Source organism: Thamnophis sirtalis, unplaced genomic scaffold (genome assembly GCF_051295495.1).
Source record: "Thamnophis sirtalis isolate CommonGarterSnake01/CBP01778 unplaced genomic scaffold, rThaSir2_p1.2 scaffold_3, whole genome shotgun sequence".
NCBI lineage: Eukaryota > Metazoa > Chordata > Lepidosauria > Squamata > Natricidae > Thamnophis > Thamnophis sirtalis.
Window position 1 is genome coordinate 126,301,743 of NW_028261383.1, and position 18,232 is coordinate 126,319,974.

An 18,232-nucleotide genomic window follows, 5' to 3' on the forward strand; every position below is an offset into this window, starting at 1 on the left:
TAGGATGATTGTTAGGATGATTATTAGGAGATTTCAGGGAAAACAGTTCAAGGAGATTGGGAAACTCTGAAAAATGAGATTATAAAAGCCCAGTTTACAAAATACTACTGAAAAAGAAAAATAAGAGATCCCAGAAGAAACTCTGAAAAACTGAAAGACAAAAAGCATAAGTATTAAAAATGGAAAGAGAGACACATAACCAAGGCAGAATACAAGCATATGATGATGATGTTTGGAAAGCTAAGACTCAGAATGAAATTTTGAAGGATACAGGAACCACATGGAGAGTGGGGCTGACGTCGCAACGACACTGTTAAATATTCATGAGCCATGTAAAATAGGCTCAGATAGTTAATGTTGCTTCAGCACCTTCTCGGAGGCCAGCAACAGCCTCCTGCGTCCTGATTGGCCAGGACGCAGCAGGAGGCTGTTGCCGGCTGAAAGTTACCTTTAATTGGACCAGGGACTTGACAGCAGTTGCTGCCCAAGTCCCGGGTTCCTATTGGCTGTCTAATTAATATAAATACCTTGGCGCGCACCGCGGCCATTTGAATCGCTGTCATAAGTTGCCTGTTAATAAAGAAGTTGTTGTTGCTCACCCTGGCGTCGCGTCCCTCCTTCCAGAATTCAATACTGGCGACGAGGATGGGATCGGTGATTCCGCGACGCTAGGGTGAAAGAGAGAGAGAGAGGCAGTTAGCTGCCACCGCGCAAGACCGGCACCGAACACTGCTTGGGAGAAGAAAAGAATTTTTTCCCCCCTCTTCTCTCCCTTCATCCATCTCCGTCAAGATGACTTCTGCGCTTCCTCCATTCGCCCCCTTTGGTTCTGCCAGAGAATCCTGGGAGGGTTTCATGGAGAGGTTTGAATGCTACTTGATAGCTTCAAAAAACCAGGCACAGACCGAGGAAGAAAAGTGCAGCTTCTTCCTCTCCTGCTGCGAACCCACAATGTTCGCGTCCGCTAGAGCCCTGGCCGCCCCGAGGCCAGCATACAAGCTGGGGTGGGACGAACTTATGTCAAGACTAAAAAACCACTACGCTCCCACCCCATCTGTCATCGCACGCCGCTTTGCTTTTCGCCGCCGGGTCCAGAAAAACGAATCCATAAGTCAATTCCTCGAGTCGTTGCGCACGGTGGCCGCTCAATGTGACTTCTCTAATTTAGAGGAGAATCTTGTGGAACAGTTTGTGTGTGGGGTCCGCGACGTCAACCTGCGGAGCCGCATGTTCCGCAACCACAAGATCACCTTGCTCCAGGCCGTGGAGACTGCCAGAGCAGCCGAGCTCTCGGAGCAGTCCACGGCCGATATCGAGCGGCTACAGCTTGCTGCGCCGGACCTGCCACCTCCGGAGCCACCAACGCAAACCCATATGATTGATGACGAGCTGCCCTTCGAAGACCCGGAGGAAGACGTTGTGGGACAAATGAGGGCACAGCCTAAACGAAAGCCCAAGCAGCAGTCAGCAGCGCAAACCGCTACGAATGTGCCCTGCCGCGGTTGCGGTGGCCGTCACACCCGCACGGCCTGCCTTTCCGCACCGCTATCTGCCTCAGATGCAAGGGGGAAGGCCACCTGGCTAAAGTCTGCAGGGCCCTCCTGCCGGCACCGTCGTTCCTGCAACCTACGGGACGGTCCCAGGCGCAGCCGCGCCGCCAGCAGCCGCAGCCCGCTCGGCGGGCTGAAGACTGCTACTCCACCTGTCAGCCGAATGCTTCTGACTGTTTAGCTAACCAAGCCGCTGCGGGAGTCCGGAAGGTCGCAGCCTCCGTCCAGCTGGAAGGTCAGCCTTGCCGGATGGAGGTGGACTCCGGCTCTTCCCGGTCTCTTTTGCCCTGGTCCCTTTTCTCCCGCCTCTGTCCAAAAGTTCCCCAGAGCCACTTGCTGCCCGCTGAGGTTTCCCTGCGGGACTACCAAGGGAAATTAATTCCCACTCTGGGCTCTTTCCCTATATCAGTGCGCTACGGCCCATTCCAAGGGAAATTGCCCATCTTAATTGTTAGGGATGACCTACCGGCCCTCCTGGGCCTGGATTGGTTCCCAACCCTGGGATTGTCCATTGGGGGGGTGCATCGGGTAGTTCCCTCTTCAATCGAAGACATATTAAAGGAGTTTGCCGATGTCTTCGATGGCCAGCTGGGCTGCTATAAAGGCACCCCCATCTCTTTAAGCCTAGATCCTCAGGTTGCTCCCATTAGGCTGAAAGCCCGCAGGGTGCCCTTTGCCTTGAGGGCCAAGGTTGACGCCGAACTTTCATTTCATTTCATTTCATTTATTAAGATTTATAGGCCGCCCTTTTCCCTGAGGGGACTCAGGGCGGCTTACAATCACAAGGGAAGGGGGTGCAGTATCAAAGGACAAAACAAAATGTGAACAAAGAAAAAAAAATAAAACACAACTTTCGTTCAGCAATCAACACTCGGGCGGGTAACTTGGAAACCTATCCCCAGGCCTGCTGGGAGAGCCAGATCTTGAGGGCTGCGCGGAAGGTCTGGATGGTGGTGAGGGTACGAATCTCAACGGGGAGATCGTTCCACAGGGTCGGAGCTGCAACAGAAAAGGCTCTCCTCCGTGTAGTCGCCAGTCGACATTGACTGGCAGATGGAATTCGGAGGAGGCCCAGTCTGTGCGATCTAGTTGGTCGAAGGGAGGTAATCGGCAGAAGGCGGTCTCTCAAGTTGTCAACTTGACAAACTTTTGGCGCAGGGAGTCATCGAGCCCGTAGACCATTCTCGTTGGGAGACACCCATTGTTCTCCCAATCAAGCCGGACGGGTCGGTGAGGATCTGCGCCGACTACAAGTCGACGATCAACTTGGCCCTTCAGGCAAACCCCTATCCAGTCCCTGTAGTGCAACACCTGCTCCACTCCCTGGGGCAGGGTTGCACATTCGCCAAACTGGATATGGCGCAGGCCTATCAACAGCTCCCGGTGGATGACGATGCGGCGGCTGCCCAGACCATCGTCACCCATCGTGGGGCTTTTCGTTGTCGCCGCCTTCAATTCGGCATTTCCGTGGCCCCGGGGATCTTCCAAAGCCTCATGGAGCGGCTGCTCCATGGGCTACCGGGTGTTGTACCGTATTTCGATGATGTTCTGATCGCTGCTTCCAGCCGCTCAGAACTCATCGAAGTACTCAGGAAGGTCCTCAGTCGTTTCAGGGGCGCGGGCCTAAAACTTAAACGCAGCAAATGCTCGTTTGCTGTCCCTAAGGTGGAATTCTTGGGCTTCATGATTGACGCCCAAGGCATCCACCCCACGCCTTCAAAGGTTGCAGCCATTAGGAACGCCCCGGCACCCACCTCCAAGGCGGAGCTGCAGGCGTTCCTAGGGCTCCTGAATTTCTACGCCCCCTTCATACCTCACAAGGCGTCACTAGCCGAGCCGCTTCATCGGTTGCTCGACCGATCCGCGGCCTGGCGCTGGGGGAGCCGCGAAGCGCATGCGTTCGCGGCTGTCAAAGAAACTCTGACGTCAGCGGCAGTCCTGATTCAGTACAATGACAGGATGCCCCTGACGTTAGCGTGTGACGCCTCCCCCTACGGAGTCAGGGCGGTCCTGAGCCATGTCCTCCCAAATGGCTCGGAGGCCCCGGTGGCCTTTTATTCCCGGACACTCTCCTCGGCGGAGCGAAATTACAGCCAGATCGACAAGGAGGCTCTGGCTGCAGTGTCCGGGATTAAGAGGTTCCATGACTACCTCTATGGTCGGCCTTTCACTCTTGTCACTGACCATAAGCCACTCCTTGGGCTTCTGGCAGGTGACAAGCCGACCCCCCCCATCCTCTCCCCCCGCATGACACGATGGACGGAGTTCCTCGCAGCGTACTCGTATACGCTGCAGTACCGTCCGGGCAAGCAGCTAGGGCACGCTGACGCCCTGAGCTGCTGCCCCTTGCCGGAGACTAATACCGCCCCCGTGCCCTGCCTCTCAATCCTCACCATCGCATCTTCCGGCCTCCCCATCTCTGCCGTGGATGTCGCAGCCTACACTAAGGCCGATCCGATCCTCTCCCAGGTCGCTTCCTGGGTCTTGAGGGGATGGCCCACAGACAAGGTGGCAGAGGGCTTCCGGCCCTTCAAAACTAGGCAAGCGGAGCTCTCCCTCCACGGGGGGTGTCTCGTTTGGGGGGATCGAGTAGTGATCCCTAAAGCACTTCGGCCACAAGTCCTGTCTCTGCTCCATAAGGATCACCCAGGCATAGCGCGTATGAAGGCATTGGCCCGCAGCTATATCTGGTGGCCCTTGCTGGACTCAGAGATAGCGGCCTATGTAGGCAGCTGCACCCCATGTCAACAGTCAAGGCCCAATCCCCCCGCTGGGCCTGCTCGTGAGTGGGAGGCTCCGAGAGGCCCATGGTCCCGCCTCCACATTGATTTCGCTGGGCCCTTCCACGGCCAGAATTTCTTGATTGTGGTGGACGCCTACTCCCGCTGGGTGGAGCTGGTCCTGATGGGCTCCACCACGGCCGAGAGGACGGTCCGGGCCTTGAGAAGGCTATTCGCAACCCACGGGTTGCCGGACCTGGTAGTTTCGGACAATGGGCCCCAATTTATGTCCACCACATTTCAAGAGTTCCTGGCCGAGCAAGGCATCCGGCATGCGCCCATAGCCCCGTACCACCCGGCCAGCAATGGCCGGGCGGAGCGGGCGGTCTGCTCAGCGAAGGAGGCCCTGGGCCGCATGGACCGGGGCGACTGGCAGGCGAGAGTGGCGGCTTACCTGCTAAGCCAGCATTCCACTCCCTGCCCTACAACCAACAGAAGCCCCGCGGAGCTCTTGATGGGCCGGCGCCTGCGGACTCCCCTGGATAGGCTTCACCCGCTCTATTCAGGGGATCAGCCGAGCAACCTGGGGGTTCTCCCTCCCCGTTCGTTTAAACTGGGGGACGCAGTCTGGGCCCGCACTTTCTCAGGGGCAACTCAATGTGTCCCGGCCACCGTAACCGCCCTGACAGGCCCCTGTTCTTTTAGGGTTGGACTGGCTGACGGATCTCAATGGAGGCGCCACCTGGATCAATTAAGGAGGCGCCTCCCGCCACCGGCCGGCAACCCGGACACTGTTGAAGACAACACCGCCCTACCGGGGTTGCCGATTGAGGCCTTTGCCGAACCAGGCCTCGCCTCTCAATTGCCAGAAGCTCAATCCGAAGAAGTGCATCCTCGGGCCTTCACCACACCAGGCCCGGCCTACCCAAGCGCCCCCTGCAGGGAGCACCAACAGAACGCTCAAGCCGCCGCAGAAAAGGCCCCACCTATAGCTCCAGCATTTCCCAGTGACACTCCTCCCAGGCCTAACTCTGTTGTTATGGACGCGCCACCTCGTCCCAGCTTACCATTGTCGTTGAGCCCGCCTTCTGGGCCTTCTCGAGAAGGCGTGCCTTGGAGCTACACCCCCTTCTGGGAGGAGCTACTACAAGCAGGTCCACCTCCGCCGACGACTCCTGTAGAACTGCGAAGGTCAGGGCGGGTCCGGCGCCGCCCCGCCTATTTACAGGACTACGCATGCTCCACCCGGGGAGCATGCGCGGAGCTGGGGGGAAGGGGTGTTAAATATTCATGAGCCATGTAAAATAGGCTCAGATAGTTAATGTTGCTTCAGCACCTTCTCGGAGGCCAGCAACAGCCTCCTGCGTCCTGATTGGCCAGGACGCAGCAGGAGGCTGTTGCCGGCCGAAAGTTACCTTTAATTGGACCAGGGACTTGACAGCAGTTGCTGCCCAAGTCCCGGGTTCCTATTGGCTGTCTAGTTAATATAAATACCTTGGCGCGCACCGCGGCCATTTGAATTGCTGTCATAAGTTGCCTGTTAATAAAGAAGTTGTTGTTGCTCACCCTGGCGTCGCGTCCCTCCTTCCAGAATTCAATAGACACGACATGTAATTTTGGAGCTCCAGGATTGCTGTCGATATCTCTGCTGCTGGACAGTCCTTTTGGACCTAAACCATCCTGTAGAGACGGTGATAGAAAAGGGCACGTCCTGCTGATCTCAGGGACATCGCAAAGTCCCTGATTGATCCAGGAGAAGCTCTTTTTTCTGGTGAAAGAGAAGCAGCCATTGAAGCTGCGGATGTTTGGGACAGCCCCTGAACAGAAGGAAAGGTAGGAGAGAGAGTGTCTTGAAATGGTGAGATAAATTTTAGTATTAGAGAAGAGAACACCCAAAAAGACTTAGAGTAAAATTAAAACTAAAGACAGAAGAGAGCAAGCGGCGAATTAAGCCTGAATTAAACTTAGTGTGTTATCTTTTTTTAATTTTGTTTTTTGTTTTATGGATGGAACTTTTACAAATGCCTCTTACTTTTTAAATTGGATTGGTTTCTTGTTTCTCTCTTCTATTTTTTTTTCTTTTTCATATTGGTGGATTATGATTTTCTTTCTCTTCTTTTTACAACACTCGGCTGGATTGTTCGCTTTTAAGCACTTTTTTTCTTAAGTTCTGAATTTAAAGAGAGGGGTAAAAGCAGAGGAAAAAAGAAGTAACACTGCCACCTAGAGGCTGGAGGCTTGGAAACATCATTTTTTCTTATTTCCTTTGAACATTTGACTCATATCTTATACTTCAAGGCTCCTGATTTTGTATATTGAAAGGGATACTGGGAAGAGTATGGATTGTTTATGCAGGTGCTCTTTTGGAATACTATCAATAGCTGGACTGGAGTGAAGAGAAAGCCTTAACTTGAAAGATTATAGTGAACTTGTTTGAAACTTAACAAAAAAGCCTTAGATGTTTTAGTGGCAGTGTTTATAACCTGGGAGAATGGCGCAACATGAAGAAGAAAAAGAATTAATGTTGCAAATCATTATGTTAGAAATTCAAAAAGTACAAATAAGTACTGAAAACATTGAAAAGAGAATGGAGAACATAGAACAAAAAACAGAAAAAATAGAGGGAAGAGTTGAGAATATTTACAAAACGATGATGAAATTTGAGGATAGAGTCCAAAAAAATTGAAGAAAAATATGAACAAAGTGATAAGAAAATTGTTGATATTGACAGCAAATTGAGCGTGGTTGGAAAGGACAGGGGTGGAATGTTGAAAGGAGAGATTAACAAAATGGAACTCTATCTCAAACTTCAAAACATGAAAGAAGAAAAGGGAGAAAATCTGGCAGAAACAATGAGAGAAATTCTAGCAGAAGCATCAGTGATAACTAAAGACAAGCGGATGGAAGGAACAGATGGAGGGTTTCGAGTCTTTACAAGATATGCAATGAACAACAAGGTGCCAAGAGAAGTCCACATAAGACTTATCATGAAAACAATTAGGATACAAATACCACAAATGGCTAGAGATATAGGACTGCACTACTATTGGAAGGATACAGGATGATGAAATGAAATGTTAGAATAAAAATTAAGTTAAACTTAGTGAAATTTAGAGTACTATGTATAAAATAAAGTAATAATAGTTATAGCTAAATAAATGATTAACAATGATAATAATGCATACACACACACACACACACACACACACACTAGATTGATAATATGAAATTGTATACAAATTGTAAGTGAGGACTATGGAGAGGATGTTGAAAAGCTTTGTTATAAAAGATAAACAATTCTATATAGAATAGAATATAAAGATGTAATACTATTGGATGATTTCAGGATGATGTAATGAAATGCCACAATATAAATTTATTTTAAATTTAGAATATTTTACATAAAAAGGATGTAATAATAGCTATAGTCAAATGAATGTTTAATAACCATAACAATTCCATACATATATATTAGATTGATGATATGAGGCTATGTAAATTGCAAGTGAAAACTATTGTCAGAATGCACAAAGGTTTTGTAACCAATCGACATACTGTAAGCAATTGGAGAAGGGTTTTTATTTTGTGTGTGTTTATGTTTGTTTGTTTTATGTTTGTCTAAAAATTTTTTTTTTAAAAAAAAGATACAGGAACCACTGAACAATATCTTCCAAAGATCCTGGAGTACTGGGGAACTATCAGAAAACTGGAAAAGAGTTGATGTGGTTTCCATCTTCAAAAAAGGGGAAAAAGTGAATCCAGGAAACTATACACCAATCAGCCTGATATCAATGCCTGGGAAGAGCCTGGAAAAAAAAATCAAATAATAAATGTGCGATTACCTAGGAACAAGCAAAACTATTATTGGAAGCCAACATGAATTTGTCAAAAACAGATCATGCCGAACAAAACTTGCTAGTATTATTTGACAAAATTAGTGGACAAGCAAAATGCTGTGAACATAGAATATCTGGACTTCAATAAGGCATTTGACAAAGTAGACCACAACTTACTTCTTGGTAAGATAGAAAAATATGGGATAGATGGCATCACCACTAGATGGATTTGTAACTGGCTGACCAACTGCACAAAGTGTAGTTCTCAATGGAACTGTATCTACATGAAGGGAAGCATGTAGTAGGGTACCCCAAGTTTCTGTCTCAGGACCAATATTCTTTAACATCTCCATGAAACAATTCAGATGAAGAGAACTCATCAAATTTTCAGATGACACCAACCTGGGGGGAATAGCTAACAATTTAGAAGATAGACTCGAGATCTAGAAGGATCTTGACAGACTTGAACACTGGGACTTATCTAATGCAATTCAATAGTGAGAAAAAAATAAAGTTTTAAACTTAGGCAAGAAAACCCAAATACACAGGTATAGAATAGGTGATATGTGACTCAACAGCAGTAACTGTGAGAGGGATGTAGGAGTCTTAGTGGACAACCATTTAAATAGGAGCCATCGGTGTGCTTTAGGTATTAAAAAAGCCAATGCAGTCCAAGGCTGCCTCAACAGAAGGATAGAATTGAGGTTATGTGAATTGTTAGTACCATTTTATTCTGCTTTGGTAAGAGCACACTTAGAATATTGTGTCCAGTTTTGGTCACCATAATACAAAAAAGATGCCGAGAGTCTAGAAAGAATGCAAAAGAAAGCAAGAAAGATGATTGGGGGTTGGAGGCCAAAATATATGATGAATGGTTGCAGGAAATGGGTATGTGTAGTGTAATGGAGAGAAGAACTAGGGGAGACATGATAGCAGTGTTCCAATATCTCAGGGGTTGCCACAAAGAAGAGGGAGTCAAACTACTCCCCAAACCACCTGAGGGCAAGACAAGAAGTATTGGATGGAAACTTATCAAGGAGAGATCTAACCTAGAACTAAGGACAAATTTCCTGACAGTGAGAACAATTCACCAATGGAAGAGCTTGCATCCCAGAGTTGTGAGTTCTTCATTACTAGATATTTTTAAGAAGAGATTGGCCAGACATTTGTTTCGAATGGTATAGGGTTTCCTGCTTGAGTAGGGTATTGGACTAGAACAGGGGTGCCAAACTCAAGGCCTGTGGACTGGATCCAGCCCACGGGGTACTTAAATCTGGCTCACAGGGCTGGCCTGGAAATAGCAAAGGACTGGCAGCCAAAATGGGGCACAAGGGAGCTGCACACGGCCCTCCTGTGCCCCATTTTTGGCCTGGACGGCCTCCTGCAGCACCCTGACGGCTAAAACATGGTGTGGGGGAGCCATGCGCATCCACGTGCCCCGTTTTGACAAGTAGGGTACAACAGGAGGCATCTATTCCATCTCCCCCCCCCCCGGGGTGGCCCATGGAGGAGAACTATAATGCTGATCCAGCCCTCAAAGAAATCTAGTTTGATACTCCTGGACTAGAAGGTCTTTAAGATCCCTTTCAACTCTGTTATTTTGTATTCTAGTTTTAAACCATATTTCACATTCCAAATACTTTGAATTTTTCATTTGGAACATCATCCATAATTAGCTGTTTCACGTGGGGAATTGCAGTGTTTTCTTCAGTACTTTTAAAATAAAATTGAAAACACACTGTATTACAAAAATAGAAGGCAAACTACATTATGAATGAAAACTAAAAGTAGTTCTCCATTTATAGTATATTTTTCCAAAATTCCCAACCAGGAAAATATTCTCCATAAAATTGTAGCATCCAGATAATTTTGCAGCAGACTTTTGAATTTTTGCAAGCATAGTTTGAATTTCTTTGCCATGATTAGGGAAATAGATATAGCATTCTGTACCACCTCTTGCAGAGGCAACGCCTTTAGCTGCTGGGATCTGACCTAAAGCTGACCTATTCTATAAAAACATTTGTCTAAATACTGAGGTTTCTACAGTTAAGGAGCCTCTTTCTCTGTGTTATTTGTTACTTCTTCAAATACAGCTGACACATGTTTTAACTCATTGATTTTCTGACCAATAACGTTCATCAGAAGCATAATTGCAAAGTTTTTTGTTGTTTAGTTGTGGCTTAGTGCATCCTTATTGTGCATAATGGCTGGTACTTAAAAAGACAAAAAAATAGGACTCACAAAAGGAATTTGGAAAGTATTAATACTCCTGCTCTTTTAGCCCTTCAAGATAGGCTAGGTCAGGAAATAGACACTGCAAGGATTCCAAGAATACTATTTTATTATTGTAGAGCACAGTTACAAAATCTTGCAAGCTTGTCAGTTTCTCTTCCCCATCTTACATTAAACACAATCAAGGCGGGGTTACTTTGAGTTTCTTTCTCACACTTTCCACTTTCCCAGGACTGCATAATTGTTTTTCTTCTCTTAATGGTTCACACATTCCTTCCTTAAAGTTATCTTCAGATTCCTTTACAGCTGTTTACAAACAAAATAATGCCTGGCTAAAGCCGACAGCCCATTCTTGCAGGTCCTACCTAGAGTATATGAAAGGTGGAGAGGAATGGTTGTCTGGAATGCCAAAGATGGCATAATGAATATAGTTAGAATAGCCTTCCATAGTTATATTAAAAGTCGACTTCCCTACATAAAATTCTGTGCCCATTACACTGAAGGCAATCTGCTGCAAAGGGAGTAGCTGAGGTTATGATATCAGATATTTTCCTTCTACTAATAGCCCAGGTCTCACTTGACCTTAAGCTAATTCCCTAGACTCATCACTTCAGTAGGGTTCAAAAGATGGACTATTATGCCAATTCTTCTCTGCTGGAGGTGCACAAAGAGTCCACATGGTGGCTAAGTGATGGGCTTTCTGAACTTCTATTGAGCATTTTGGGTTGTGGGTAGGCAATTGTGATGAATGGTTTCATCTGAAAGGGAGAATGAAGAAGCAGGATTGAGAACAAAGACTGATAATTATATTTAGAGAGATAAGAAGAGAAAGGTCATAGGTTGGCTTTTGAGCCAGAGCGAAACTAAGAGTTTGCTGTGCAGCCCTAAGAGGCTGATGGGTGAAAACAAAGGATGCTGAAATGTCTGTGGAATAAGCAGCAGCAGCAGCAGCAGCAACTTGCAAGTATGGCAGAAAGCAGCAGCAACATGACCTACAGCTTAGCTGTAAGGAATCTGTTTTGTTCTGGCTCCTTCATCTGGACTCCAAGACACATTTAAGACTTAACTCATCCTTAGTTGTATTGGTGCTAAAGTAGTGCTTCTTCCTTGTCCATTGTCGATTCTCATACTGGTTGTTGGACTTGTTGCCTTTAGTTTGATGTCCTTTATATTTAATTTTAGACCCATTTTTACTCTGTTCCTTAACTTGTATTAATTACCAAAACATACAGATTATCCATATTTTCAGTTTAAAGAGTAGTAAAATTAATATAATGGAGATTAAACTGTTTCTTCCTGCAGTTTTAAACAACACTCCTTTTTTTCTAGTTTAGCTTCTCTTAATATTTATTTAGCATATAATAGGGGAAAAGGATTCAGCCTTGCCATCCTAAACTGGATGTTTTGCCATGTTCTTTACAATCTTTGGCTTTCTGTCCTGTGTACAGTTTTACATGAGGACAATAAGATGTTCTGAGATTCCCAGTTTCATAAGCACAACCACATCTTGACATAATCAAAGTTCTTTTTATAATTCAGCACAAACTGACCTTTTTTGGTATTCTTTGGTTTTCTCCATTATTCAGGGAACATCAGTGATAATGTGTCACGTTCCTCAGCCTTTTTAAAAGTCAGCTAAACATCTGGAATCTCCTTTTATGTGGAAAGCTCTAATTTGCATTGGATGTTCCTAAGCACTATTTTGTTAGTGTGTGAAATTAAAGATATTGTACCAATTGCTTGCATCAAGTGTCCTTTCCAATCTTTTGGACACTGTTCTTTTTGAGGTTTGTTGGCTTCTTTATTTATTTAGAATAATAATCAATGAACTACAATAATCAATAAACTACTTCGCCACAAAGAAGAGGGAGTCAAACTATTCTCCAAGGCACCTGAGGGTAGAACAAGAAGCAATGGGTGGAAACTAATCAAGGAGAGAAGCAACTTAGAACTGAGGCTAAATTTCCTGACAATTAATCAGTGAAACAGCTTGCCTCCAGAAGCTGTGAACACTGGAAGTCTTTAAGAAGATGTTGGATAGCCATTTGTCTGGAATGGTATAAGGTTTCCTGCTAGGCAGGGGGTTGGACTAGAAGACCTCCAAGGTTCCTTCCAACTCTGCTATTGTATTGTTAGTTAACAAGCAGCAGAATCTGTGATGCCTAGCACAAAAGAAATCCATTTAATGTAATATATGTAGCCCAGAGTTGAACTGTGGAGTCCTTGGTGCTCACTGAGCTTGGTCGTTTGCTTGCAGATGTTTCAATACCTGAATAGGTAACTTCATCAGTGCTATGTTTTGAAGCCTCTGAATTAGCCACTTCATAAACACCATTGCAGTAGTGCACCACATGATTCTAGGTCTTCTTTGGTAGCATGTTTCCATCTGATCTGAGGAGTCATCAACTGACACAATATTCTGACTCACTTTCTATTACCGGTATCTATCCATGTGTTTGTCTGTTTGTTAAGGCAGAGGAGTGATTGCCCATTGCCTTCTCCCACTCAGTATAAAATATTTATTACTAAGTTTGTTTACCACCCCTTTCACTGCAAGGAAACTCCTTACTATTGCCATTGTTTTTGAAATGTTCATTTGCCTCTATATTACTGCTGCTTGATACAGATGGCTGCTGGCTTTAGATGGGCAGCTAGGATGACTTTCACACTTACCGTGTGGTAGTATATACTCCCAGTTGATCCCATGTGTCTACTAGAAGTATACGTTCTTGCAACACGCAATACCCAGAGTGTATTGCTCATCCATCTCAGGAACATACAATAGGACAACATATAATATTTTAATGGATTTCTTGGACCTAAACTTTAATCAAGTAAGAAAATTATAGGAAACAGTGGTAGAGGGAGCATTGAGCTATGTAAATACTGTTGGGCTTTATCTCCATTACGTTTGGAAGGAAATCAGATGGTGGAAATGGCAGAGAATAGAGGTAACAGAATTCAAATAGAGATTAGCAATAAATTCCCATTTTTTAAAAAACGTTTTGAGTGCATCTCAGTTCAGCAGTGGGGAAGTCAGACCATGACATGGCTGGAATGAGCAGGGTAATTGAAAAGTGGAGTTGCCAGGGTAAAACAGGCATAACCTACTTAGTTTCATAATGATTTACACACAGACACACACACACACACATGGCATATGAGACAGAAAACCCAAAACTGAACAAAAGTTCCTCCAGTGAAAATTGGCTACTGAATTTCCCTGGTGTGATGATGGAGGGTCTCAGAATCTTTAAAGATGCCTGTTCCTTGTTCCGGCTGAGATAAAACAATGTCTGCCTTCAACGTATAGAGCCCCAGATTATTTTTTTAATCAGTTTACTAAAACAAATTGCTCGTTGCCTAATAAGAGCTGGATGAGAGTGAAACAGTATCAAAAACTTGTTTTTATTTCCTTCATAGAAGGAACTGAAATACAGCAATCTATTGCTGCTGCCACACCATTCTGCTGGTTGTAGCCAAGCAGGTTTGGGGTACATCTAAAAGCAAAGGAGTCATTTGGCATTTTGTCATTCTGGCATTTTGAAGGGTGTGAGTTGAAGCCATCATCCTATTCTCGGAACACTTGCCTCACTCTATCTCCCTAGCCAAATGTCTGAACTCTTCAGAAGATTTCATAGGCAGTCTTATCAACCAATCAGATCTTAATCTTCTAGTCAGTTTCTAGGCATTCATAATCCTGGAAACCAACTGTGTTTCCCCATTTACATAACCAACCTGTAAACAAAATCTTGCCTTAACCACTCCTGTCCCCATCCTCAGGCTCAAGCAAGCCTTTTCACCCCATCCCTACCCTTGTTCCAATCCTTTCCCCATCTGCACTTCACCGTGGTCCAAAAGATGCATATATATATATTTTCCTGCTGCATCCCTGTGGTGGTCCCTGCATCTCATTCCCAGCTTCTGAGTGAGGCAGGTTTAAATCAACTTCAGGTGTACCAATGTTGAAATTGTTACCCTTTTGTTGAAGGGGAAAACAGGGTCAGCATCTGAAAGGTTTATTGAGAGAAAGCAGGGTATAATAGGAGAGGCCAAAGAAGAGCTTAGAGACAAGGAATGGAATGCTATCGCAATCCTGATTTATTCCTGCTTTGGTGCTGTGAATGGCGGATGTTTTTCCTGCCAGCTAATGAGGAAGGGAACAGGGAAGAGAGCAATGCTGGAAGAATCAACCAATGACTTTATTTGTCACATGCTGCACGTCCCAAATCTGGACAGCACCATTCAGCACTCAGTCAAACCGCTGTAGAAGGATAATGATTGACAAGGAGGTAGGACATTTCCAGGTATAAAGTTTTTTATGTTTTTCCTTTCATATACATCCACAAATATACATTCTTGTAAATACTATTAACATTTATCTATTAATTATTAACATTTATTACTATCTTCTTACAAATATAGAAAACACACTTGGGGCCACTTTCTTGCCACCCCGTATTTCCATCTTGTTTTGCAACAACCCTACTCTTTCCTTCTTCTCAACCACCCTTGTCTACTTTCTTCTTTCTTCCTCTCTTTCCTCTTTTCTTCTTTCCCTCTCTTTCCCCCACTACTCCTCTCTTCTTCTCCTTCTTACCCTCTCTCTTACTCTTACTTCCCCTCCCTTACCTCCTCTGCTTTGCCCTTTCTTCCTTTCCCTCCTCATCTTCAAGGAGGTAGGACATTTCATGCCAGTGCAATCAGCAGTTGTCTTCAAGATGGGTGGTTAGCACTTTCTTTCTTTTTTTAATAGTTTTTATTAAACATTTTAACCTTTAAAAACTAAAAAGAGATGCAACAAACAAAGAAAAAAAAACAAGACAAACGTAACCATATAAAATAGCTATACAGCCTTCTGTATCGGCATTCATGTTTAGCCTTTGTAGTTCACCATTCTACATTGCCTTCCTATCAGTTTTAACTTCTATAATCATGTAATAACAGTTATATTAACACTTAATTGTTCATATCACCATTATATTTACATTGTGGTCAGTACTTTAAGTTTGATAGCAATTAGTAAATAGTTAATTAATAATTAGTTAATTTTTATTCAATACTAGTTTGGGGAACCCCCTCCCCCACAAATATTTATATTTCCTGTTTTGACATCTGTTTTCTAGCCACTTATAAATTCTATAATTCTATAATTATAATTCTATAATTTATAAGTGCACTTAGCACTTTCATTCAATGGGGAAAAGGAGTTGAGAGATTCCACAGTGTGACCTACAGCCACTGTTGTCACCTCCGGGGAAATCAACAGGTTGCCAAATGAGAATATTGGGTCATTAGCATAACTTTCAGTGGGAATTTATTTGCAGGAATAACAATGCCTTGACAGTAAGGAAAATTTGCCCTCTTATCTATAGTTCAGACAAATGCCCATAGACAGAAGCTATCACCGGCTGGTAGCTTAAGGCATAGAATTTTAAATGGAATAGAGATAAGGGGCCAGGGTAGTGCTGGCTATTTTACTTTTAACTCTAGGAGTTTGCTGAAATTAAGCAGGGAGGTCAGTACTGACAGAACTATAATTGCGGCACTCTTTTGTTGGTCAGCTAGAAGGGCACTAATTACTCATAATGTTCCTGCTTGTTCTTGGCATTCTGGATTGACAGGAGTGAAGACAATTACACCTCCAACATCAATAAGTTTTATAGAGGAAAAGGTCTAGAAATAGCGCCATACCAGAGCACCCTTATAGTGTGGAGGTAAATACAAAGTCCAACAAACCCAGCTATGCTCTGTTGCAAGATGGTGGCATATACAATTGTTTTGTATTACCAAGATCATGTCCCTTGCTGTGACTTTAATTATTCCTTGGGATGTTTCTTTTAAAACATCCATTGGGCATCTTAAAACTTATTAAGCAAAATCTTGGTCACCCAAGTCAGAAAAACAATAAATATACAAACTAAAATGAGTTGCAGTGCCCTCCCTCCATTCAGTGGCTTAGCACACCTATCAATTATCTTTTGAAAGCCCTAAAGAAGGAAAGCACCATGCAGGAAGTAATGGAATAAAAAATGGCAGGTAAACAATATTCTGCCCATTTATGTATTTAGCAATTATTTTTTTCTGGAAGGGAAACATTCAGTTTAAAAAGCCTCCCTCCAATTCTTCATTTTCATTGACATTTTGAGAAGCAGCTCCTTGAAAATTGGCCTTTAAACCAGAATTTCGTTTTTCTTTTCTTGGTAGTTAGGCCACTGTTTGACGTACAAGAATATTTTGCATCTTTGCCAGCACTATATTGTACGTAATTTTAAAGGGTTTGATTAGAACTAAACAAAAATGTTTTGGATTAGTTTTTATTTAATTTAATTTAACTATTGTCTGTCTGGGGGAGCTAAATGGATATGTTTCTGATTCTAATCTAGTTCACAATGAATTGCATCCACCTGCAAATTTCATTTAAACCATGGTGACTCTACAGACATGTTGTACAGCTGTTGTCCTCACAAGGGGAACTCCTGCTTCATATTGCAGAAGTGTTACTCTAGTACTGCATGGCAACATGATCAAACCATAATTGCAACATTTGTCTGTGTTCCACCTTCACGGGAATGGTAAAATACAACTGAGGAATAGCTTCCAAGTGACCACTTCTGATTTCTTTCATCTTCTTTTTTTCAATAGTTGGCCTTCCAGTCTATAACTTCCAATGATGGCCCATGCTTAGAGGGAAAGAAAAGGATATGGATTGGTTCATAGCAGATCACATGGTGTTTGTGTTTTGAGGACATGTTTGAACTGCTTTGTCAAGATTCGGGGATGGAACCACTGATGAGGTTATTTCATGTGGCTACATGACTGAAGAGGATTTTGTAGTTCAGAATCTCAGAGTTTGAGAATCCTGGTCATAATGATCTAACTCTGATGTTCTGGTCCCAAAGACCAACTTTTTGATAACAGAAGATCCATGAAGATCTTTTTCTTTGTTCTGGGAGACTGGTATCTATTTTTCAGGGAAAACATTTTCTCTAGTTCTGTTTCTCCTATTAACTATTCAACAATTTCCACTGCTGTTATGGGCAAGGATGTGACTTACTTTGTTCCTATTTTTGACCTCATCTAGCTAGGTTTTTTTTTATTAGTGCCTTCCTAGAAGTACTTTACTTCTACCACCACTTTATTCCCTTTCTCATGGTTATCTTTTCTTCTCTTTCTTGCGATAGCAATCCCATATTACATCTCACAGAGTATTTTTCCCTACTCTTACCTAACCAGATAATTATCCATTCCTTGCAGATATCATTTATTCTGATTATTTCCTTTAGCAAATATAATCTGGCTATCTCATTTTTTCTGCCATGTGCCTTGCCTACAACTCATCCCTAACCCATATTTAAGCCACATGGATGTTAAGGGAGTGTTTTCCCTCTTAAACCACCAAGGTTCTGGGCAATCACAAGATGTATAAAATCTGTTTCTCACCACTCAGTACAGGTGCAATGAGATGACCGGCAGTGGATGGGGTCAGAGCAGTTGGTTGTTGTTGACTATTCATTGCTGGCCCTCCCCTGCTTTCCAATTCTTGGTCAGCCTCCAGTCTGTTATTTTCTTTCTATTGTTTAATGGCAGGCTGAAATGGCAGAGTAGCAGAATGGCACAATGCTGAAATGACAATGCTCTCCCCACCTCAAAAATAGAGGTGATAAAAGTCCAAAAGTATTATTGCTTAGGTATACAAAGGCAAAGAATAAGAGAGAACTCATAAATAAATCTTTTCTGACTTTAATCTGCTTTTTCTTTATTGAGCCTGAAGTTATGACAGAAGGAGGACACAGGAATTTGACTGATTCATGATATTGAGCTCATAGTGGCCAGCATTATAGGTCACCGTGTTCGCTCACCTTACGACATTCTTACTTTCTTTCTCCAGGAC